Source organism: Equus przewalskii, chromosome 25 (assembly GCF_037783145.1).
Source record: "Equus przewalskii isolate Varuska chromosome 25, EquPr2, whole genome shotgun sequence".
Taxonomy (NCBI): domain Eukaryota; kingdom Metazoa; phylum Chordata; class Mammalia; order Perissodactyla; family Equidae; genus Equus; species Equus przewalskii.
Genome location: NC_091855.1, coordinates 42,002,692 through 42,026,487, shown reverse-complemented (window position 1 = coordinate 42,026,487; position 23,796 = coordinate 42,002,692). Strand labels below are relative to the sequence as shown.

At 58.9% G+C, this 23,796-nt stretch overlaps 2 long non-coding RNA genes across 2 annotated transcripts; both read right to left on the bottom strand.

Moving 5' to 3' along the window:
• Window positions 1-4,597: 4,597 nt before the first annotated feature.
• LOC139079220 (uncharacterized) lies at window positions 4,598-6,554 on the bottom strand. The gene is made up of 2 exons (XR_011532598.1): window positions 6,471-6,554; window positions 4,598-6,153 (listed from the first exon to the last, which is right to left on the bottom strand). It is a non-coding gene; the product is annotated as an uncharacterized lncRNA (long non-coding RNA).
• Window positions 6,555-7,265: 711 nt separating this feature from the next.
• LOC139079219 (uncharacterized) lies at window positions 7,266-12,183 on the bottom strand. Its single transcript, XR_011532597.1, has 2 exons — window positions 11,789-12,183; window positions 7,266-8,562 (listed from the first exon to the last, which is right to left on the bottom strand). It is a non-coding gene; the product is annotated as an uncharacterized lncRNA (long non-coding RNA).
• Window positions 12,184-23,796: the final 11,613 nt, after the last annotated feature.

The following is a 23,796-nucleotide window of genomic DNA, read 5'->3' as shown; positions in this document are numbered from 1 at the left end:
GTCTGCTGAGGGCACCCGTCTTACCCATCAGGGTGATTGCTCCGACACCGGCCCAGCGCCTGGCGCCTGTCAGGTCTTAAATACCTGTTGCTGGGGCTGGGGTCCACGCGTGAGCCAAGACCCCGGGGAAGACACGTTCCTCCAAACACTTCGCTTTGTCTCAAGGACCTTCTGCTGGAAAGACGCTCTTTCACACGGGACTTTGCAACAGGCCTGGACCTCCTTAAAGAAAAGCCATTAAAACCGATGCAGCCACGGAGGCCTCGGCCCCGTGACATATGGCCGGTTTATGAGACAGACTGAAATTCCAGGAAGCGGACGCAGACCGACGCCTGCGTGGAATGACAAGCAGGCTGAGGCCAGCAGCCCCGTGGTCAATAACCGGGTCATCTCTCCCTCCTCATCCGGCCTGAGCGATGTGTAGGGGCACAGCCAGACCCCCCAGCAAAGCCCCCTCCTTACTGGGCCATTGCTGACCTCTGACCCGCGACGGGAGGAGGGGGCTGGCTCCGGGAGACCCTGCACTGGAAGGGGCCGGGAGCTGCTGCCCCCAGACGGACCCCCTCCCATGCGAGATCTGCCAAAGGGGCACCCCCCGCCCCCGCCCCCCCCCCCCCCCCCCCCCGTAGACAGAGAGAGCGCGGGGGGCTGAGGGAGAGGATTCAGGCATGTGCAACTCGCCTGCTCGAAAATGCCCTTTTCTGGAAAAGCTCTCAGCCTGGGGTGGTGGCACCCACTCAAAATCCTTAGGGAATGGCCTGGAGCCCCGCGCCTCCGCCAGACTCTCTGCCAGGGTCTGCCCGGAGCAGCCCGCGTTCCCACGGGAGCAGCCGGCAGCCGGGAAATGGAGCCCAAGGCTTGCACACAGGCCAACCCTGGGGCCCACCCCCACCAGGGGCTGGGGGCTCTGAGAATCCGGAAAAGGTCTTCATCCCACAGCCAGGGAGTCACGGGGTGAAGGAGCCAGGACAGAGTCTGGGCATGAAGGACTCTGAGCCCCCGCCCACCCATCAGCCCAGGCGACTTGCCGCCTCTGGGGTCCAGCAAGAAAGTGCTGGCGCTCTTCTGCGGCTTGTGCCCGAGGCTAGGATAATACCCCCCGCTGGCCACCACGCCAACGGGCAGAGAACCCAAACCCCAGACATCCCAGGATGCAGGGGCCCCTGGGGGATGGGGCGTCACAATGCTGGGGTCAGGAGACCCGGTGTGGACTAACGAAGGAGACGGTCAGGAGCCCGCGCCTTGCTCGCCCGGCTCATCCCCGTCCATCTGCTGCCGGCAGCCACAGCCGGGGACGGGTCCACCACGGCCCGGGGGTCACTGGGGTCCTGGGGTTCTAGCCCGGGTTGGGCTGCCCAGTGACCGCTGTGCGCAGGGGTCCATTCCGCCTCCCCTCCACGTTTGTTGACCGCACTGTCCCCACCCCCTAGTGGCTCTGGATGCAGGGCTGGGCCCTTGCCTCCCAGGCGCGGCCTGGCCAGGGTGCGTGAGGGAAGGGAGAGAGGGCGTCTATTGCTGTGTGTGCACAAGGGTGCGGGCGGGCGATGCGTTGCTTACAGGGTATTACTCAGGGCTGCGTCCCGGCAGGGTCTGCTAAAGAGCCCGTGGTCGCTTGCAGGGCCTGCCCCTCCCTAGCCTGATTCCAGAGGTTTCCTTCACACCCACCTGTCTGCCCTGCTCCTGGTCTGTCTTGGTCCATCTCCCCTCTCTTTCCCTTCAACCCCTCTGCTTTGAGCAGTGCCCTCTGCACACCTCTCCCTGGGGCCTCCATCTGGGACCACCACCCTCAGCTGTCCCCTGACCCAGGCTAGCCCCTCAGTTAGCCCCTGGGCGAGCCACCTGGCCCAGGCCCACTGGGGATGAGGCCCAGGTGGGGACACAACGGGCCAGGTGGTCAGGGCAGGCCAGCCGGGCCTGGGAAGATCCAGGCATGGTACTCTGGGTCCCGTGGGCCAAGCAGCCCCCTCCGTGAGAGCCCAGCTGCCTGGCACTGCCACAGGGAGAGTTTTTGTGAGATGAGACCAGGCATCAGGATTGAGGGGACAAGAGAACGCTAATGCCCGTGTCCGCCCAGCCAGGGAACATTTGCTCTGCTGGCGAGGAACGTGGGTACACTTCCTGCCTCCCGGCGCACCGCTGCTCTCCATCTGTGCCCGTGGCGAATGGATGCTCCTCGGGCAAGGCCTGGAGAATCCGGCCCCTGGGCCTGGTCACCTCCTGGAACGTGAAAGGGTGACTGGGGACATTTCAGGCAGGATGCCCGGCTGCCCCATCTTAACAACTGTGTGGACATCCGTGCCCAGCCCAGACCAGAGAGGGTCTGTCCCATCCTCTCCGCTGCCCGGGGAGGCCCCCTGCTCCCCGCATGGACCACGCTCACCCTCTCCAGACGCCAGCTCCCTACTCGGTGAAGGGCTCAGTGTGGGGATTTCAAGCCTTTTCACTTCAAGCATAATTCTGCACACACGCTGTCAGGCACGTGCAAGAAATGCACAAAACAGACTGAAGTGGTCCAGGTGGGCTTGGACCACTGCGGTAACGGGGGTTGTGTGGAGCCGGGGGTGGGTCTGGGGGCCAGGGTCCTGCCACCATCCTTGGGGACCCACATCTCTCCAAGCCTCAGTTTCCTCATCTGGGGTACAGGGAAGTCCCCTTCCTCCTGGTAGAGGTGACAGCCTATGTTCTGCACACGTCTCGTTCTCCAGGGTCCCACAGGTTTGACTGTGTCCTTGGCCTCAGTGAGCCCACTCTCCTCACCTAAAAATGGAGAGCGCGACCCCTCCCTCCAGAGCCATGTGGTTAGATCTGTGATGGTGGTCACTGTCCGTGCAGGCTGCGGGAGAGAGGGCACCGAGCTGGAGAGGTAGGACAGGGGTGGGGGTGAGGGGGTGGGCTCGGGGGGCAAGAGGGCAACCTCAGCACCTCGCGCCAGCCCCACTCCCTCCATCATCCCCTCAGACCTTGAGACCCAGGCTGAGACAGCCTGTTAGCCGTTGGCACAGTCTCTGCCTACTCCCCCGAATTCTTCCCTGTATCTCATGAGGAGGAGAGGCTCAACCCAAGGAGGAATTCAGTCTCATATACCCAAGGCCAGAACTTTGACGGGGGCCATTCTGACCTTGAGCTCTTTTTCTCCATCAATAACATAAGGAGGACGCCAGCCTGTCTGACCCCAGAATCCATCACTCTGCAAGGCCTGCCTGGGTGGCTGCTGCCCTTCACCCCCAAAACCAGGGCTGTCGAGATATCAGGACCAGCTCACAGAGAGAGGAACGCACAGGCATCTCCATGGCAGAATGCGGTGGAGCATTCTGGATGGGGGTCCACGGGCTCCTTGGACACAGCACAGTCCTCTCAAGCCTCAGGCCCTCTTTGCGCCACGGGCACCCTGGCCCCCAGGAGAAGGTGGTGGGAAGCGCTGGGAGACGGGGAACTGGGGGGCTCCACCTTCCTCCTCCGTCTGGAGGGGGCTGAGCGCTCGTCTTCCTCAAGCACTAACACTTACAGTCATTATAAAATGCATGGTCCACACCGTGGCCCCCGGTCATCCTGGGCAGTTTGTCCCAAACACAGAGGCAGGGCCCTCCTGCCTCTCCTGAACCTAAATTTCTAGGCTGGGACTGGGGGCCTGGAATTTTTTCACATTTCCCAGATGATTCGTCTTCAGCCCTTGGGAAGACCCCCTTGAGGAACCACGAGTCTACACTACCGGAAATGCCAGGGCAGGCGTGACAGGAAAACCACTGGCGTTAGAGTCAGAGGGTCCTGGGCAAGGCCTGGCGGCCACACAAACTTCCTTGCTGGGGGACTTGAGATAAGTCACGTCTCTGAGCCTTGGTCCCTCCTCCTGCAAGAGCCAGCCCAGACACACCCTGTCTGCAGTGGGGCCGTTCGCTCCTTCTCCTGCCCTCCCTCTGTTCCCATCCCCACCAACTCGCACCTCGTCCACACCACACGCGTCCTCTCCCTCATTCAGTTCCCCCTGCAGCCAGAGCAGACACACCCATCACAATGCCCGCTTCCCTGGTCGGTAAACTGAGCCTTACAGAGTCAAGCCCTGGCAGAGGGGCAAGTCAGCTCCCCAGACTCTGACACCGGGCGTGTCTAGACCACGCTCCCCCGCCCCCCACGAAGGAAGGTCCTCATACCTCACCCGCCTGCCCTCCCTCCCTCCTCCCCTCTCTTCCTCCCACACACAGTTGTTCAGGGTCCTCCGTGTGCCAGGCATTGTCCTCAGTGCCAGGGGTGCGAAGACGCATGGGACACAGCTTGCCAGGGGTGACAGATGCTGAAGCAAATGCTCGCAGGACAGCGTGGCACGAGTCAGAACAGAAGTGCATTCAGGATGTGATTCAGGAGACACGGCCAGAGGGAGGGAGAGGGCATTGCCCCCACTGAGGGGGTGGGGGACGGCAAGATGCCACGGGGAAGCAGAAAGGCTGGCTTGCCCGCAGCCCCCAGCGTGAGCGGGAGCTGCTAAAAGCCCAAAGGACGCCACGAAAGCTTCGAGCCTGTTCCTTGCTCATCTCAGTCTGTTGAAACCCCGTAACCTCATGACTCCACGGGCCCCGCATCTGTTTATGCGCTCATTGGAATCTGCGCTGACAATATATTTGTTTAATTTCCAGCAAGAGGGGGAAGATTTGTCAGGGTCAGGGCTTCGTCTTGCATAAAACATTTTGATTAAACTCGGTTGGCCAGAGAATTGCTTTCCCCGTCATACTTAGAGAAAGCAAAAGCTAGTTGTCCCCTAATTGGAGCGGCTGCCTCGCGGGCGCGTTCACCATTTACCGTTCATTCTCTGCCAGATGTCGCCGGATGTAAATTCCTCCCCACGAGAGGACCCAGGGTGTCTTGGGAGCAGCGGGAACTTGCACGGGGCCGCGGGAGACCCCCTCGTGCTGGGCTGGAGGAAAGCCCGTCCTGGGGGAGGGGGGACGGGGCCGTCCCTGTCGGCAGGGGCTGGGGGGGGGAGTGATTAAAGCACGGCACAGGCAGCCGTCCCAGAGGCCCAGAGGCCCCGCTTGGAGCTGGCAGCGGCAGGCCTGCCTGGGCGGCCGAGACGATAGGCTCTTGTGCTGCCTGCCGAGGCCGGAGGCCACCCTCGGCCTTGCAGGAGGGGCCCAAGGAGCACAGCTGGGAGGGAGCAGGGGAGCGGGAGGCCCCACTCAGCCTTGGACGAGGCAGAGGAATTCCTGGGCAGGCGCAACAAGGAGCTGTGTGCTTCCCGAGAGGGTTTTGGGTGGGAACAGACCTCGCCCGCGTCCCGAGTGGGGTGGAGGGTGGGGGGACACAGAATTGAAAAGAAGGACGATCGGGGAGCTACCACCCACTCCACCCCTGTTTCATCTCCTTTAGTCCTCACCACAGTCCTGCCAAGTAGGGGTTCTTATGTCCGTTTTCCAGATGTGGAAACTGAGGCTCAGAGAAGTAAAGTGGCCCGTCTGCAGTCACGCAGTGGGAGGGCGGAGGTGCAGCCAACAGGGCCAGGACCCAGGCTGTATACACGGAGCCTGGCCAGAGGCAGACAGTAAAAGCTGCAGGAAAGCAGAGGAGGCGGCGCACCAAAGGACCCTCAGTCTGTGCCCCGCATGCTCCCCCGCGGAGGCACAGGCCCTTCCACAGCCCCCCTTCCATGTTCAAGGCAGGTATTGCTAGTCAACCACAGCACCAATCCAGACACTGCCTCGGAATCCTCCTCAACACAGGCTTCTAGGCAGCCAGCACCGACCGTCAGGGTTGGCCAAGAAGATGGACCGAGTTGCCATCCCAGGCTAGTTCTTTGATTTTAAGTTTCCAGATTCTAGGGCTGCACTGTCCCATATGGTAACCACTGATAACGTGCGGCTAGTGAGCGCCTAAAATGCATAGGATCCATACACAGAGGTGTCCTGTGTGAACGAGAGGTCGGATTTCAAAGACGTGGCTCGACAAGAAAAGATCGTAAAACATCTCTTAATAATTTTTCTGTTGGGGGCCGGCCCCGTGGCTGAGTGGTTAAGTTCTCGTGCTCCACTTCGGTGGCCCAGGTTTTTGCTGGTTTGGATCCTGGGCGCGGACATGGCACAGCTCATCAGGCCACGTTGAGGCGGCGTCCCACATGCCACAACCAGAGGGACCCACAGCTAGAATATACAACTATGTACTGGGGAGCTTTGGGGAAGAGAAGAAGAAAAATAATAATTTTTATGTTGATTACGTGTCAGAATGATAATATTTTGGATATACTGAGTTAAAGAAAATACATTAGTAGTACATTTCCCCTTTCTTTTTTAAAATGTGGCTCACGTTCCGTTTCGGTTGGACGGCGCTGGTCCAGGGTTTAGGCTGCTGCAAAGGGTGCCCCTGGTGGCTGGGACGGGTAAGTTCACCCCACGAAGGAATGTCTAACTCGCTGAGACCCAGGCAAGCGACTGAAGGGCTCTGTGCCTCAGTTTCCTCATCTGTGAAGTAGGAATAAGAACACTTACTCTCTCAAAGGCTGGTGATCCAGGCAGAGATGAGCTAATGCACGTGGAGGGTGTGCAACTGCGCCCAGCACCACAGTAAGCCATGAGCGAGCAGGGTCTCTATTTTTAACATCTCATCACGGGAGGCGGAGCCCTGCCCCCTTCTCTCCTGGGCCTCCCGACCTTGGCTCCGCTCCAGAGTGGCCTCCACTCTTTGCAGGAGTGATGGATGGGCCCAGCCGGCCCCCAGCAGGAAGACAGCAGCTTCCCGTCACGTACCCCTGAAAAGGCACACCCGGCAGGCCACAGCCATCGCTGGGGCCACTTCCTGTGTCACACCAGCAGACCTCCCTGTGACCCCTCATTTGGGCTCCTGCCTGACAGGGCCCTGAGCCCCAGTTCTAATCTTTGGTGGCTCCCACCCTCCCCACTCTCTTGCTGTTCCCCGAGCCATTCTCACCGCGCGGTTAGTGACACTGTCCCTTCTAGGGCTGCTGCTCAGCAAAGCTCCGCTTTCCCAGGAGCCTGGGCATTCGGTAAAAACAATAGTAGCTGCGCCTTCTCTGATAGAAAGCAAGAGGGGCTGGTTCTGAAGTTTCTGCAAAACTTAGAGAATGCAGAGAAAGTGTAAAAGGGGAAAAAAAGTCTTCCGTAATTCCACCCACAAGAGACAGCCGCCCGCTCTCATCTTCCCAGGCTCCCTTCTAGGGCGGCGCTCTCCCGCAGAAGCATAAATCGAGCCACAAATGGGAGCCACGTGCGTAACTTTGAATTTGCTAGTGCCCACGTTTAAGACAGTAAAACCACCAGGTGCCATTAATTTTAATAGTATATTTTATTTAACCCAATGTGCTTGAAATATTACCATCTCAACATGTATCCAATATAGAAAATTGTTAATGAGATCGTTTACATTCTTCTTCGCACTGTCTTTGAAACCCAGTGCGCTGTTTACACTCACAGCACATCTCAGTTTGGACCAAGCACCTTTCAAGTGCTCGAGAGGCCCCGAGGCTGGTGGCATCTGTCTGGGACAGCAAGGGTCTAGGGCGCTACTTAAAACAAATGGGCATGGATGAGTTTGACAGTGTTGGGCTGGCACGACCTGCAGAGTTTGGGACCCTGCTGGTTCCCCCTTGACCCTGAGTAGCCTGGCAATCCCCCGGTCCCTTCCTCCCTCAGGGCTGGCTGCTCCCGATGCCCTGCCGGAACCCACACATCCTTTCCCGAGAGCTCCACGCAGCATTCTAGACATAGCGAATGCTAGGAAGAATCGGATGCTGACAAAGCAAGGGGCAAAATGACTTCCTCGTCATGACTCCAGGCCCAAGGCCAGGGACCAGGCCTCCACGTGCCCTCCAAAACTGAGAAACACGGGGTCCCCAGAACCTGGGCCACCCCCATCAGCAGTGCCGCGGCCCCATCATCCGCGCTTCCTCGGGTTTCTTCGGTTTTGTACCCTAGGCAGAGGCTCCGAGGCGCCCAGCGCTTCAGGCCTGACATCCTGCCAACTAGGCTCCGTGCGATGGGCTCCCCACACCGCAAAGGGAGCCCGCATGTCTCCCAAGATGAAAGACTGTGAAAGAAGATAAAAATAGTCCCCGGGAAAGGGACTGCTTCAGCTGGCCCAGTTTGCAGAGTCCCTGTTTCATCTCTGATGTGAATAATTCATGCTAAAGCATCACTGTTAAGTGAGAAGCATCATTATTGCGTTTTCTTTGATGGGGCCCTGAAAAAAACGCATCCGCACCCAGCACATTAGGAGGAAAGCCCAAGAGCAGCCTTCAGAGTCAGTGGCTCCGGCAGAAAGTGGCACCCCTGAGCCGCGGTGGCCGGCTTCCACCCCGAGTTGCCATATCAAAGCTGCCTTTGGTTCCCTCCCCGGCTCCCACAGGGGTGCAACCTTGTTTCCTGTGCACAATTTACCGAAGTGGCCCTTCCAGTCCAAGCTCGACAACTGGCTCCGACTCTATTCCCAGTATGCTGGGCTGGGCGCCTCCCCTCTCTGGGCCTCTTGCTCTCCATTTCCTCAGGAAGACGAGTCCAGGGAAAGAGCTGGAGTGAGCTGACTCCATGTGTGTTCTTGTAGAAGCCAAAGGAGGTCCTGTGGGTTCTGGGGATATTAATAATGATACGAATAATAGTGACCACCACCGTTACCATTAATTGAGCACTTACTTTGCGCCCGGCCACCCACACTAAGAGCTTTAGATGCATTATCTCATTTAATCCTTGCAACTCTAGGAGGAGGTACTCTTATTATACCCATTTTCCAGACGAGGAAACTGAGGCACGGGGGACGGGTGGGTCATTCAGCGCTATCTGCCCTGTCCTGCCCTTCTCCATCTCTCAGGAGGCACTCCACTCTGCTTTCTGACAGTTCCTGGAATCCCAGAGCTTAGAAGTCTGCAAGGAGGTCACTGAGCTGGGTGACAGCTGGCTAAGGGCCATCCTGAAACCAGTTGTTTCCTACAAAGCCCCCCTCCCCGCCCTGCAGGCTGCTGGGCTCCTGCTCAGATAGGCTCGGGTATGGGAGGGCTGCGGGGGCCTCCCTTTGTGGACGTCTACTCAGGGTTCCAGCAAATTCTTACCCAGAAGCCCACAGCATAGAATAGATTTTAAGGTGGCTGCCCTGGTTGAAAAGAGAGTTAGGGGCCTAGAGACCCCTAGAGCAGCCGCTGGGCCCCCAAGTCTGTGAAAACTACTGCTCTTGGCAACTCTGTCCTTTAATGAGATGGGTAAACTGAGTCCCTGAGCAGGCAGCCCAAGGGGCTCATGGTACTGAGCACCTGGGTGTGCCTCCAGGGCGCTGAGGCTCTCCTACATCATCTTGTCCCGTGCACCCCTGGGCCCTCGGGCTCCCCCGGCCCACTGAGCCTGGAGGAGGGGAGGGAAGCGCTGAGGCAGGATGCAAACCCCATCACATTCCCAGCCCCTTTGCCCATCTGGGTCTCCTTGGCGGGGTGGCCCCGCCCTCCATAGCCACTGACGGGTTCCAGGCTTTCCGTTTGGGTTTTGCAGGAAAATGGAGCCCGGAGCTTCGTTTTGGCCCCCCATGGAAAACCACTAGGTCGCTTGGCCGTGTGGGTGCCGGCTGACTGCGCGTCCCCCAGCCCAGGGGCCTCCTTTCCAGGATGGCGGAGGCCGGGCCGAGGGAGGCCCCCGAGAGGCAGTGAGTGTGGCAGCTGCCCCCAGCTGTGGCCCAGGCCTGCCTGGCGTGGCAGCCAGCCCAGCTCAGGCCCCGTGGGAAGGGGACTGGAGGCGACTTCCCTGCCTCGCTGAAGCCAAAGCCCTGAGAGGGGGGTCACGGCCGCCCCCTGCTGGGAGGGGGCGGAGGAGCAGCTCGTTGAGGAGGCTGGCCTGGTGCTGGGCCCAAGGCCACCCTCCCAGCTCCCTCCCTCCGCATCTTGCTCTCTTCCTGCTGTGTGGGGCCCACATCCCAGCGCCCACAGCACCGCAGCCCCAGCTTTCCAGGGGTGCTTGGTCGCTCCAAAGGGCGTCCCCTACGGTGGCCTCATTGTACCCTCTCCATTAGCCCCCTAGGGTGGGCAGAGCAGGATTCCAGCCGGTCTGACAGGTGGGGCAACTGTCTTGAGAGTGTGGGCAGGCAGCTGTCAGGTGTCAGCTGTGCTCCTGGGGCAGCTCATCCTCTTGGGAGCTTCCTGTGTGCCCAGTGACCATCAGGGGGTTGCTCCCAGCAGGGTCCTCTGCAGCTTGGGGTGGCCAGCCCTGAAGGGAGGTCGGGGTGAACCTGCTAGCGCATCCCCAGGTGAGGGGCTGTCCTGCCTCCCCGACCACCCAGGCTCCGGGGTGCTGCCCTGCCCAGCCCGCGGCCCTCTAAGCCTGGACTACGGTGGGTGGGCTCCGCCACGCAGGCACCCGGTGGGCCCGCATGGCTCCAGGTTGGCCTGCGCTGTGATAGGTCTGCAGCTGAGGCAGAGCAGAGGGACCCTCTGTGATGACTGGACTCTGCTCGGGGGGCTGCCTTGCCCCCTCTCCTCCCTGCAGAAAGCCACCCAGGGGCCAGGCCTGGGAAGGGGTGCACAGGCTGGCTGGGGTGCGGGGGCTCCGGAGGATGTCCCTGGGGCTGGAGGGGAGGGAGGTTGAGGCAGCCCGCCTGCTCCTGGCTGCTGTCCAGGGACAAAGACCTTCAGCTGCAGCTGCTGAGAGGGAGGGAAGAAGAAAGGGGATGCAGGGGAGGAAGGAAGGGGGGAGAAAGGAAGAGGGGAAGGAGAGAGGGGAGAGAGAGGAGGAGGAAAGGAGGAGGGAGGAGAGAGGGGAGGAAAGCTGGGAAAAGAGAGGAGGGAGGGAAGGTGGGTGGGAGGAGGGAGAGAGGAGAGGAGGAGGGAAAGAGAGGAGCCACAGAGGTGGGAGGGGAGGAGGGAGGGGAGGAGGGAAAGAGAGGAGGTTGGGAGGTGGGAGGGGAGGAGGAAGGAGCAGGGAGGAAATCTCCAGAAGCCTGCTGGTGTCAGGGCAGAGGCTGGCAAGTTCAGGAGTGGCCTAGGGCCTTCATCCTTGTCTCTCTCCATGACCCAGCGACCTCCTCCTTGGCCTCAGGCTACAGCCTCCACTGCTTCCCCTTTACCTGAGCCACATCACGAATGGAACCTCATCACCCCCAGCAAGACCCTTCAGTAGCTCTCATTGTCCGTGGATCAGTCCCAACTCCTGCCACCGGAGACAGGGCCCAGCCTGGTGTGACCCCCTGGCCTTCTTGCTCCTTCCCGACGCTTCTCCTGGCCACATCGGGTGCCCTGGCTGTACCGCTGGGACCCAGCAGAGCCGCCGGTGCAGGGGGCCTCCTCACTTGCCTCCAGGCCTTTGCTGGGCTGTGTCCTCCTGCTGGAAGGTTCTTCCTCCCACCTACTGCCCATTCCCCAAGACCCGTCTCAGTGGCCCATCTCCGGCTCCTCCCCCTTGTCTCATCCGCAGCGGCTCCCCTCTGCCTTTCACACACCCCCAAAACCTGTGCACCCTTCAGGGGCCATTTCTCCTCGAACGCCACCATTGCTGTCCTCTCGCACACCCCCACCTCCACTGCCCCCACCAAGTGTCCACCTTGGAGGGAACCTCACCCAGACAAAGGGAATCCCAAAGACAGAGAGGGACTCCTCGGCCCCTTGGCTTCTGACCCCTCACCACCGCATGGCTCCTCCCCGTGCCAGGGCACCCAGCTTGCCTGCCCACCGCGGACACAGGGCCACCTGAGCTGGGACCTACCTGTGTTCCTGGGAGCGGGGCCTCCTCCAGCAGCTGGCTCAGCACCGCCCGCCGGGGGCTTCGGAGCCCAGCCCCCCACAGTCACCTCCCGCCCTCAATCGTGAGCTGCTCCTCCTCACCTCCTGACGAGGGACCCCAGCGTGCCCACCTTCTGCCTTCGCCCAGTTCACAGGACAGCTCCCCAAACACTCCAGAGAAGTTCTTCCACGAGCAACATCATCCCTCTTTCCCGGGGTCCCTTCTCCTCGCCTTTGTGGCGGTGAGACTGCCTTTGTCAAAAAAGAATTTAGGGCGCTGTCCTCTTTCCCAGCCCCATTTGCCTTTTTGGACGCGGGCATTCAAAGCTGTTCCCTCCGACTGACTTTCCTGTCCAGGTGGCAAAACTCCATCCAGCTCTTCTCTGACTGGGGAGCCGCGTCTTCAGGATCCGGGGAGGGCGGGAGTTTCTTGACAGTGAGCAGAGCGAATATGGAGACGGGCACAGAACTCTGAAGCTGCCTAGTCCCCCAATTCCGCCCACCCCGCCTCCAAGAAAGAGCATCTGTGCCAGCTCCCGGCTCCCCGCTCTGGGAAGGGGTGCTGTGGAGGCAGGCAGGGCAAAACCATTTCGAAATCTTGATCTGAACCTTTGGTTCATTCCAGTGGCAAAGAAACTCATTCACAGGAAACCAGGTGCCTTGCGGGGAGCTGCTTTGGCAGAAAGAGCACTGGAGAAGGAGTCAGACATCTGGGTTTAACTCATGGCCAGGGCAGGATTGTCCCAGCAGGAGGGACCCGGCCCCGCTGACATCTGTGATATTTGTCAGACTTTTAAAGTGGAACATTCATTGAGATTTCTCTTCTTCTGAATATTATTTGCCCTTGACCTGATTTTGACCTGATTTCGAGGGACCGCCCCCCCGAAACTGTGTAAGTTGAGATGCCACCCGGCTGGACCACCCGAAGCTGAGCTGCAACGTCTCCCCTCTGGGTGGCCTTGGGCCAGCCGCCTCATTCCGCGTGCCTCAGTTTCTCACGCGTGCTTCCTTTACAGTATTGTGAGGACGGAGTTACATCACGAAAACCATCCCTTGTGTCCCCAGGGGGCTCCACAGTTTCCCAGTGCATTCACCCTGTCCCCGATTTGAATTCCCATAAGAGCGCTCCGAGGCTGGCGGTCTCCCCATTTCGCCGACACACCAGTTGGGGCCATCAGCATCCGGCTGGCTGCGTACTCCTGCGGCCGCTCCCCTGGGCGATCTGCGGCTGGCGGAGCCCTGTGGCCGAGGATAACCAGCCCTCACTGTTTCAAAGTGGCCCGCGGGCCTACACTTCCGTTCCCACTGGACAGCCATGCTCCTCCAAGACTCCAGCTGGGGAAGGACAAAGGCCCCGTTTTCCTTCACTGCCTCTAAGCAGAGGAGACCTTGTCCCTGACCTGGCTGCTCATGGTGACACTCACTTTTAATCTTCCCAGCAGCCCTCACAAAAGCCCCATTTCACAGACAAGGACACTGAGGCTCAGAGAGATGAAGTAACTTTCCCAAGGTCACACAGCAGATAAGGGCTTGTCTGTCTAGTGATGAGCTCTTTCCCAAAGACACAGCACAAGGCCCCATCTGTGAGGCCTCTGGTCACCCCCCACCGTTTGCCTGGGCTGTACCTGACTGAAGGCTGTCCTGGTGCAGGACCGAGGGCTGGGCTGGACGACCTGGATTCTGGTTCTGTCCTTTGCTGCTGGACAGCTTCAGCAGGGGGGACCTTCCAGTAGACAAGGGGCTTTGCACCTGTGAGGCAGGAAACTGCAGCCTGGCAGGCTGGGGGCCCACCCTTGAACCCCCAGAGGGCGTGACCCACTGCCGGAGGGTCCGGCTGCCTCTCTGTTTCACCTGCACCATCAGGAGCCGTCCCTACCGGAGACCACCAGCAGCGGGCTAGGTACACGGGGGTCTTCTGAACCTGGATCCCCACCCCCATGGTGCAGCCCTTCCTACAGGAGTAGATGCAGCCACGCCCAGCGGCCTGGCACCCAGGGGAGCACAGGACAACCCGGAGCCTCCTGGGGGAGGAGGGGCTCCAGAGGTGCTGGGCCAAGGGCAGGCACTCCTGCCCCGAAGACCACTGTCCAGCGGAGTCGAAATTGCTTAATCAGGGAGGCATCATATATGCATTTCTTAAAAAGAAAGAGGAAAGGCTGTCTTCCTGCGTCGGAGCCACCAGCGGCTCAAGGCTCATTTCTCCCAGCTCCTTTGGCTATAATTAAGCCTGAGATACCGAGCGTTTCTGCCCGCTCGGCTCCAGCCCCAGCGCAATAGCTCAACCCACGGCTAAATGAGGAGAATAAATAAAGACCCTGGACTCTCTCCGGGATGACACCGTAGTCTGCAGACCCCAGAAAACCCGGCTGCTTTGGTCACTGCGGCAGGGGCCCCAGGATGGACGGAGCACGCACCGTCTCCTGGGTGGGAGCCTCAGTTTTCCCATCTGCGATGTGGGGGAGCAGCCACATCCCTCTTGGCTCAGCCCTGTGGGCTTCAGCCTCCACATCCTGACCCACAGAGTTAGGCCCAGGAATCTGCATTCCCCAAGGCACTCGGGAGCCCCTCCCTGGGGCACCTTGGGGGATGCCCCTACCATTTGTAGGGAGGCTGTCTGCCAAGACACTTGGGGAGGAGGGCCAGTTCCAGGATGGTCCTGGGGTCCCTCTCTCCGCCTGACCCGACCCCCGGGCCCTGGGGCCGCAGCCCCTCGAGGGTGGCCGGCCGCTGGGCGGCGTCGGCCTCGGGGAGCGCCCGGGGCGAGCGGATGCTGCAGTGCCCTCGGGCCACAAGGGGGCAGAGGCGCCGAGCGCAGCTCCCGCCTCCCGCTGCGGTGAGCCGGGCCAGGCGCCACGGGGACCGGGCGCGGGCCCGGGCGGGGGCCGCCCGACCTCTCCCCTGCAGCCCGGATGGCCCTCGGGCCTAGGCCCCAGCCTCTTCTGGAAAGCTCGTTAAAACTCAGCCAGATCTCCGGCGTCTGCATCCCGGCTCGGGGCGGGGGGGGGGGGGGGGGGGGGTGGGCGGGAATTTCACACCAGCCCCCGCGACGCCCCGCCCCGCTGATGCGCACGAAGTTATCACCGCGGATTCTAACCCAGCCCTCCCTCGCCGCATTTCACAAGTGGGGAAACTGAGGCCAGCGAGGGCGGGTCCTGAGCCAAGACCCTCCTCTCCGGAGCAGCTCTCTCAGTGTTGCGAGACTTCGCCTTTTGTTGTGCTGGGAAACGCTGCTGAGAATTTCTTAATCCTCTTTCGCAAAAAGACAGGTTGTGCTTTGTGCAGAAATCGTTATTCAAAAATTACAGACTCCGGTTGTTTCTATGGAAACATTTTTCACCTTATGCAAATGAAGCAAGAGGCACGAAAACAACGCCTTTCCTTTCTGCCCCCTTCTTTCTTTTTGGAACCTTGAAAAGCAGCCGCTGAAAGTTTCGTCCCAGGCGCGGTGGCGCCGGTGGCCTCTGACCCAAGGGGGGCGCGCGCCTCATTACTGCGCGGCCTCTGCCCCCTGGGGCCAATTACTCGCAGGCCCGGCTCCATTTACTCCCACTCTGATCATTAGCGAGCGCTGGGTGGCAAAGGTCGCTCCAGAGTGTTCCCCAAGGCCCTTTGAAGGGGACTCCTGCTGCCCACCCAGACCCGCATGGGAAGCCCACCCAAAACGCAGCTGGGAGGGCGCGACCCCGTTTCTTGTCGTCTCCCACCCCCACCTCCTTGGAGCACCTGTCGTTTGCCCAGCCCGGACTGGCCTTCCTGGGGGGAGCTTTCCCTGGGCACCCCTCCTGCACCCAACTCCGCCTCCAGGGAGGAGAGTGTTGGGGGTTCCCGGAGACCAGGAGTGAGGTGGGCGGTGTATCCTCCCTCCGGTGTGGATTCCAGCCGCAGGGCTGGTGCTGCCCCACTGTGTGTCTGTGGGCGAGTGTGGCCTCTCTGAGCCTGGCTTCCTCCCTCTCCTAGCCCCCCCCCATTCCGCTTAGAATTGGGGTGACGGCACCCACCTTGCCGGGTTGCGGGAGGGTGAAATGAAAGGATCACCTTCAGTACTTAGCGCACAGTGGGGACTCCATCCATAGGAACCCCACGTGGCTTCTCGGGATGGGGGGGCCAGGGCGATCAGAAACTCTGGGGGTGCTTGCATGTGGGGCGTGGCCACCCCAGGGAAGCTCACATTATGCCACAGGAGAATCCCCGGCCCCTGCCGCTGCTGCTGGCTGAGGCAGCCACCAGGAGGCAGTGTCTCACAGAGCAAGGGCACTGAATTTGAGCCCAGAGACCTGGGTTCAAGTTCTGACTCAGAGGAGTCCTCAGTGTGTGAGGAGAGATCATTTCTCCTCCCTGAGCCTCAGTTTCCCCATCCATTGGGAGCCCCACCGTCTCCCTGCCAGGCACACAGGGCTGAGTGGGGACAAGGCGACTTAAGGCTGTCGGGGGGTAGGTGGGTGATGGTCAGGATTTGGAGGGTCTGAAGGCTGGACATGACAGCCCATCCTGGGTGCGAGCCACTGCTCCATGGTCATGCACCGACGGTGCAAGCCCTGGTTCTGGGACCCCTGAGGACCCCCGCTCCCCTTCCTCTGCTGGCTTCTCCCCAACAAGGCAGGCCTGAGGCCCCTGCAGCACTTGCTAACTGCTGCCCTGTGTAGTCCAAGAGCATCACTCATTTACACCAGTCAGTCAGCATGGCTGGTGTGGGTGCTGTCATTCCCCCGCTGTACAAGAGAGAAAACTGAGGCACAGAGAGGCTGAGGAATTTGCTCAAGGTCACACAGCTAGAGAATGAGTGACTGGGATTAGCAGCAGCTAACTGGACTCCAGAGGCCACAAGCTTGACCACTGTGCTGTCGTGATCCCATTTGCATTTGGGAATTATACCAGTTTCCTGGAGCTGCCATAACGAAATACCACAAACCGAGTGCCTTAAAGGACAAAATGTAGCGTCTCGCAGTTCTGGCAGCTGGAAGTCCAAGATCAAGGTGGTCGGCAGGGCTGGTTCCTCCTCTTGTTCACATGGCCATCTTCCTCTGTGTGTGTCTCGGTGTCCGAATTTCCACTTCTTAATAGGACACTAGTCAAAGTAGATTAGGGCCCCCCAATGGCTTTATTTTAACTTATTACCTCTGTAAAGACTCTGCTGCAAGTAAGGTCACAGTCTGAGGTCCTGGGGTTAGGACACCAAGAAAGGAATTTGGGCGGCACAATTCAACCCAAACAGGAGGTAGGGGGCTGAGGTACAAGACACAGAGGCTTGAGGGTGGACAAGGAGGGTGGAGGGGGCTTTTCTCTCCTCTCAGAATAAGACCTTAATCCCTGAAGTGGAAGCAGTTAGCCTGAGGGTCCCCATTGTCCAAAGGTCCCCCAAAACAGCCCCACAGGACTTGTTACGGGAGGATACTCCCCTCCGCCTTCGAGTCCTCATGTGGAAAACTGCAGCACCTCGCGTCTGTGACCCGCTGAGTTCGGCTGTTGGATACCCCGTGATACGAACCTCACTTAAAATGCAAAAGAAGACCGAGAGGAAAGAGGAAAGATCATAACCTAGCGAGCAGAGCTCAGGAATGCGGGCAAAGGTATGAAGGAGCGAATGTCTGTTTTCTGAGAGGGCCTCATTAGCTTCTGTCCATGTCAGTCATCCATTCACTACCTCTCAGCTCCAAATGTACCCTGTCTCGCCTGCCCCTCAAACAGTCTTCTGGGGCCTGCTGGCACGGTGCTGTGTCAGGAGAAGGCGTCAGAGGGACAGCGCGGGAGGAAGGGACTTCCCGCGCTGGTCCCCGCGGGCGGCCGGGTGGACCCCCGCAGCACGCTGAGCTGCTCCAGCATCGGCCCCTGCGGTACAGAGCATCCAGCGCCTACTGAGCAGCCAGAAGCTTCTTCCAGTGCCCCACTTAGACGGTTCGTAGTGGACTGCTTCTGCCAGGACACCCCCATGGCCAGCTTTCTGACAAGTTGCCAGTGGTGGATTTCCAACAGGTTCTGCCAGCCTGGCTCCACAGCGGCCTCTTTGCCGGTCAGGGAAGCCCAACCCCCTCCGCCAGCAGTCTGTGGCTCTCGGTCCAGGGCTGGGGGCCTCTTCCTTGGCGGCTCCTTCTCAGTCCTAGAGGCAGTAGTTGCTCCTTGTATCTGCTATTCCCGTGTTCTTTAGAGATCTCTTTACTTCTCGCCAGCCAATCCGTCATTTTGCCTATCCCTGTTATGGGTAATAATTCTGTAAGATAGACTTTCCCCGCTCAAGTTACTGTGTGGTTTCCATCTCCTGATTGGACCCTGACTGATACAAAATTGGGCCCAGCAGTGGTTGCAGGTGGTTGGTGAGGTTTAGAGACTCGTTTGGCCATGCCTCTGGGCTTGAACACAGGGCTGAGGTCCCCACCGATGGGAAATGGGGTGTCAGTTACCCACAAATGCAGTAGCATCACAGCTCATCAAACCATGGCCTGTTGTTGATTGTGATGAAGTGGTTCACACCCAAGGAGCCCGGGCGGATGCTGGACTTGACCGCAGTGGCAGCCGTGAAGACGAGGAGGATTTAATGAGCCCTGGATCCTCCCCAGGGCACTTGAGTGCTTACGAAGAGCAAGCAACGAGCTCGGATCCGTCTGCCCTCAGCTCAGGGCACAGTGCGAGAACCAGTGAGCTCCATGACAGCTCTGAAGGAAGCTCTGATTTCTTTTGGCTGCAAGGCTGACATTACTGAAAATCAAATACAAAATTTAATTGTGCAGGTTGCTGAATTACAACAATTGAATTCGCACTCTCAACGAGTGTCTCTGAGAAAGTTAGGGCATTGATTAGGAAAGAATAGGATCTCGAAACCTGGAACGGGGCCATCTGATTGGATCCAGGTGAGATTGTCAGTCTTGTACCCCCAGATCGCTACCGGGGGAGGGGGCGTTCCTTCTCGTGGGTGAAGAGATGAGCCTTCCTCTGCCTGAAGACCCTGTGAAACCTCACCTGGGGCCCTGACAGGGGCTGCTCGTTCTTAAGACCCGTCACAGCCACCCCCTGTTGCCACTAGACCAACACCTAGGGTCCACTCTCAACATACTCCAGGTGGACAGGCACACACTCCGACCATCCAAAGCTTAGCCACCTAAAGAACTGGCGAGGCTTTGCTAACATAGGTTGGCAGTAACCTGGGGAACATGTGCAGGAGAGGATCGTACGGGCGTTAGACCAAAGGGGGAGGCATTTCATATTAGATCAGGCCAAACACGATTGACATGGCTGCACTTACTAGAGAGTCTAGATTCAATGTGTTGGCCTGTATAACTATCTATCAATTATGCAGTCAATTACCTAAACACTTTTATTATCTCACACTTTCCACGGGTCAGCAATCTGGACACGGCTTCACTGGGTCCTCTGTTCCAAGGCCTCTCACAGGCTACAATCAAGGCGTCGGCCAGGACTGGGGGCTCGTCTGGAGGCCCACGCTGTGCTCACATGGCTGCTGGCAGAATTCAGCTCTCTGCTGGCTGTGGGGCTGAGGGCCCCAGGGACCACCTGGCTGTTGGCTGGAGGCTGTCCTCACGGACCTCTTCCACGTGGACACCCTTGCTTTGTCGACGCCTGCAAGCTGAGAAGGCAATAGAGTCTGCTAGGGAGGGAGAAGCCACCGTCGTAGGTAACCCAGCCACAGCAGTGACATCCGTTGGCTTCGTCATGTGCTATTGGTTAGAAGTCTGTCACAGGTCCTGCCCACACTCTGGGGGAGGGAATGTCACAAAGGCGCAAACACCAAGAGGCAGGGGTCTTCGAGAGCCATCTTGGAGTCCGCCCACTGCCGCCTGGAAGTGGCTCTGACAGCTTACTAGGGTGGGTGACTGGAACGTGGACTGGACGGTGGCCCACAGCTCACGAGGCTGAGATGTGTCCTCTGCATGATGTGGACAAGGGAATGTGGAGGCTGAAGGGGATGGGACCATCGGGCGGGATCTAAAATGTGAACGTGCACGCGCAGCCCTCAAGCACGCTCCACAAGGAGGCCCGGAAGACGCTCCCTTCACAAGGAACTGAAAACACGTTAGGGAGCAGAACGCCTGCAGCCCACGGCGCCACTGTGGGGACCCAGCTTTTCAGGCCAGGCGTGAGCACAGAGGATGAGGCCACGCCGGTGGAGCCCAGACGTCAAGGGGTGGATAGGGGTGGACGGAGGCTCAGCTCAGGTCTGACTCAGAGGGGCCCCGTCGGTCCAGGGACACCCCCTGTGGTGGTCTCCCCCGTTCTCAAGTGTCCAGTTGGAACAGACATATTCTGCCACTTTCTGAGTCACACTTGGGCTCTCCGACCCACAAGGTGAGGGCCGTCACGGTGGGAGGAACTTAGTGGAAGCCCCTGGAACTTCCGCTCCCATCCGAGACAGTGAACCAGCAACGCCTCCCCCGGGGGACCCGCAGAGACGAAGGCCCCTTAAAGAAGTGGAGTGGTGAGACCTGCCACGTCCCCACTGAACTCACAGCTTGTCCGGTGCCGGGGTCCGAGGGAGGCCTCCACCAGGAGACATAACGATGGTTTTGCTGATCAGAAGATGAGCCCAACACCAGGCCAGTTTGAAAGCCGCTGAACCCACAGAAAAAAAAGAAAAATTACTCCAATGACGGGACGGACTGATCCTGATTTCCAAGAGGAATTTGGGCAGCTGCTACACGATGGGGACAAGCAGGACTGTATATGGAATCCAGAGAATTCTCTAGGGCACCTCTTCGTACGTCTATGCCCAATAGGTAACAGCTGATGGAAAACTACCCCACCCAAAATAACGCGGGGTGATTGAGGCCTCAGAGCCCTCGGGAAGGAAGGTTTGGGTCACTCCACTGGGTAACGTCCAGCTGAGATTCTGGCTGAGGACAGGGGACGTACAGAATGGGTAGTGGGAGAAGGAAGCCGTGGGTACCAATGACGGCCCGTGATTCAATTACAGAAATGAGTCCCATAGTGGCTGGGCCCATCTTCTGTTTGATGGTTCTATGTACGGGCTTATTTACATAGGCTCGTCACTTTCTCCTTCTCTCTCCTTCTCACTTTTATTTTATGTACGAGGTGTTGGAAGCTAACTTTACAGTTCAGTCTGTAGGTGAGGGAATCTTCCGTGGGACTGCAGCTGAATCTGAGGTGTAATTAATGCAGCCAGCGACGGAAACTATGACTCTCGGGGCCGTGTGGCTCCTCATTGCAGGGAGAGGGCAAGATCTTTGTCACTGGTAAGATGCGTAGCTGGATCTCGTCAGGTGGGAGTAGAACATTGTTTGGTTATTAAACCTGTGTGGAAGTGTACAGAGGGAAGGTGAGCAGCCCAAGGGACGGGGTGTGCCAGTTATCCCTCAGCTCCAAATTGGCCCTGGACTGCCTGCTGGGTGAAAATTGAGCAGCGCCCTTTCATCGTTCCTCCTTTGCCTGCTGGCACCACGTTAAGGCAGCAAGGGCCCTGGACAGAGAACAGGGGGAGGGGTTCTCTGCTGGCTCCGGTGTGCCGGCCAGTGGCCCCTGCAGCGTGCCAGCTTCTCCTGCACCAGGCTCCTGCTGCCATGGTTGGCAGCACCCTGTGGGCAGAGCTTCCCTGGGCTCTCTCTAGGTGGTTCTGTAGCTCACTGCCTCCAGAGAGATCTCTCCCCCTGAACAGCCTCCTCCACCACTGTAAGGGATGGATTTCTGTCAAGTTCTGAAAAACCACATCCACTGCGCTGCAGCCAGACCGTCTCCAGTGAGGGCTGCATCTCAGCCCTGGGTCCCTGGGGGGCATCTCCCTCAGATGCTCCTAGGGTAGCGACTGCTCCTCATATCTGCTCTCCTCTCCCTCTATCTTTAAAATTCTCTTCACTTCTTACTACCCGAGCCCTTGCTGCTCCAAACCCTCTTATAGTGATTAATCGTTATATTAAACATTTCTTGTTCCAACTGTTATATGGGTTCTGTCTCCTGGTTGGACTCTGGCTGACACGTTGAACTGAGCACCAGGAAGTGAGGGTGTTGCTTAGAATGCTCTCACCCTCGGCAAGAAGGCACTGAGAGGTTACCGTGTACAGCCCCGGGACCCCTGAGACGCAGGCATCCCCGAGCCGTGGTCTCTGCCCTGATGAGTGTACAACCGAGGGGGATAGACAGACACTGAACGGGCGAAGAAGGGAGCACAGTAGGAAGCTGCAGACGGCAACGGCACGGGGTGACTGGATACACAGCAAATGTGGCTGAGAGCGCGGAGGGACACGGGCAGTCTGGGAAGGCCCCTGTGAGGAGGTGATGTTTGTTCTGAGATGGAAGAAGCTCAAGGAAAGACGGGAGCAGGTGGAGGACCACTCCAGGCGCAGAAAGGGCAATTGCGAAGTCCCCAGGGTGAAAATCGATTCGGCATTTTTGTGCAACAGAAGGAAGACGGGGCATTGCAGGAAACAAGAGGAGGAAACGACGGAAAAGGTCTGAAAAAGGCAGAGGACAGGTGACGTGGGACCTTGCGGGCAGCACGGATGTTATTTGAAGTCAATAGGAAGCCCCTGAAGGGTTTCAATCAAAGAACGCATGAAAGGCAGTTTTTAAAATGTGAAGGCGAGCTGGAGGGGCGCGGGAGATAGCTCGCCATTCAGTCTCGTGTGGCACCGTCTTACTATTCTCATCACCATCATCATGGTTATTATCTTGACATCATGATTCTAGAGCTGCTCCCCCAAGCGCCTTCGCAGACCCTCGCAGGCACAGCTGGCTGCCCTGTCCTCTGCTCTCCTGTCGCGGGCCTCTGGCCTGGTCCCTGGGTGCTTGCATTCCATTCACAGTACAGACTCCGCCTCCTGGTTCATCCCCTGCCCCATGCCGCCTCCTCCACTGAGATGCTGTCCACGGTGCGGACAGCATCATCCAGGCTCGCTGAGGCTGGAAAGATTAAAGGAATCAGAGTCTTTGCTGTGTACCAGGAGATACTCAGAGATGTTTAATCAAAGCACCAGAAGTAAATCCCAGTGAAAGAGACAGGGCAGGAAGTGCTCCTAACCCCATTTAACAGAACAAGACGAAGGCCCAGAGAGGTGAAACAACCAGCTCAGGGTCACACAGCACAGGGGTGCTTTGGATTCCAGGTTGTGTGCCATACCCCCCAGCCTTTCTGCACCTCTTGTAAGGGGGTTGAGAGATGAGCGCAGGGCACACAGCTCTCCTGCTGGTGCAGCTGGGGAAACTGAGGCCCAAGACCTAGGTCACCCAGCAAGAGTGATCTCAGGCTCAGGTTGTCGTGACCAAGAGTGACGGAGCGCTGGGCTGGACTGCCAGGAAGCAAGCAGCCGAGCTCCCGCTGGCCAAGAAAAGCTAGAAAAATCATTAGAGAGAGATGAATTATTCACAGCCTCGTCGACCTCCTCAGGCCCTGGACAGGCGGGAGCCCGCTGAACAGCCCAGCGCATCTTATCACCCGCGTGTAATGGCCTGTTTTTCTCTGTCTCCGAAGAAAGCGATTCAACACTATCAAATATTAATGCGGGGTGGCTGGCGCAGTGGCTGCTCACACGCTGGCCCTGCAGGGCTGCCCCAGAGCTCAGGGATGAAGCCGACCTGGGACCCAACCCGAGACGCGGCCAGGGAGGGCCCAGGTCGGCCCGCCTCCCCTCCAGAGCCGACACGGGAGTCCCCCCCACTGGCAGCCTCACCCCCACCCGCAGCCTCAGGTGCCCCAGAAATGCTATGCTTTATTTTCCTAAAATGGAGATTAATGTGGATTTTGCACGCTGTTCCCAGTCTCAGTTGGTTTGGGGTCCCCGGGGGTGTGTCTCTGCCCCAGGACACTCCTGGGGCTAAGGATTAGGAGGGGCCTTGCAGTCTGTATCAGTGTCCTGTGGCCACCAACTGGGAGGCTTGAAACAGCAGAAATCTATTCTCTCGAAGTTCTGGAGGCCGGGAGTCTGAGATCAAGGTGTCACAAGGCCGCACTCCCTCTGAAGGCCCCGGGAAAACCTTCCTGCCATCTTCCAGCTTCTGGTGGCTGCCAGCAACCCTCGGCTTATAGACACATCGTCCCAGGCTCTGCCACTGTCTTCCCTTGGGCTCCTTCCCTGTGATTCCCCGCCATCTCTCCATGTGTCCTCTTCTCACAGGGACACCAGTCACGGATTTAGGGCCCACTCTATTCCAGC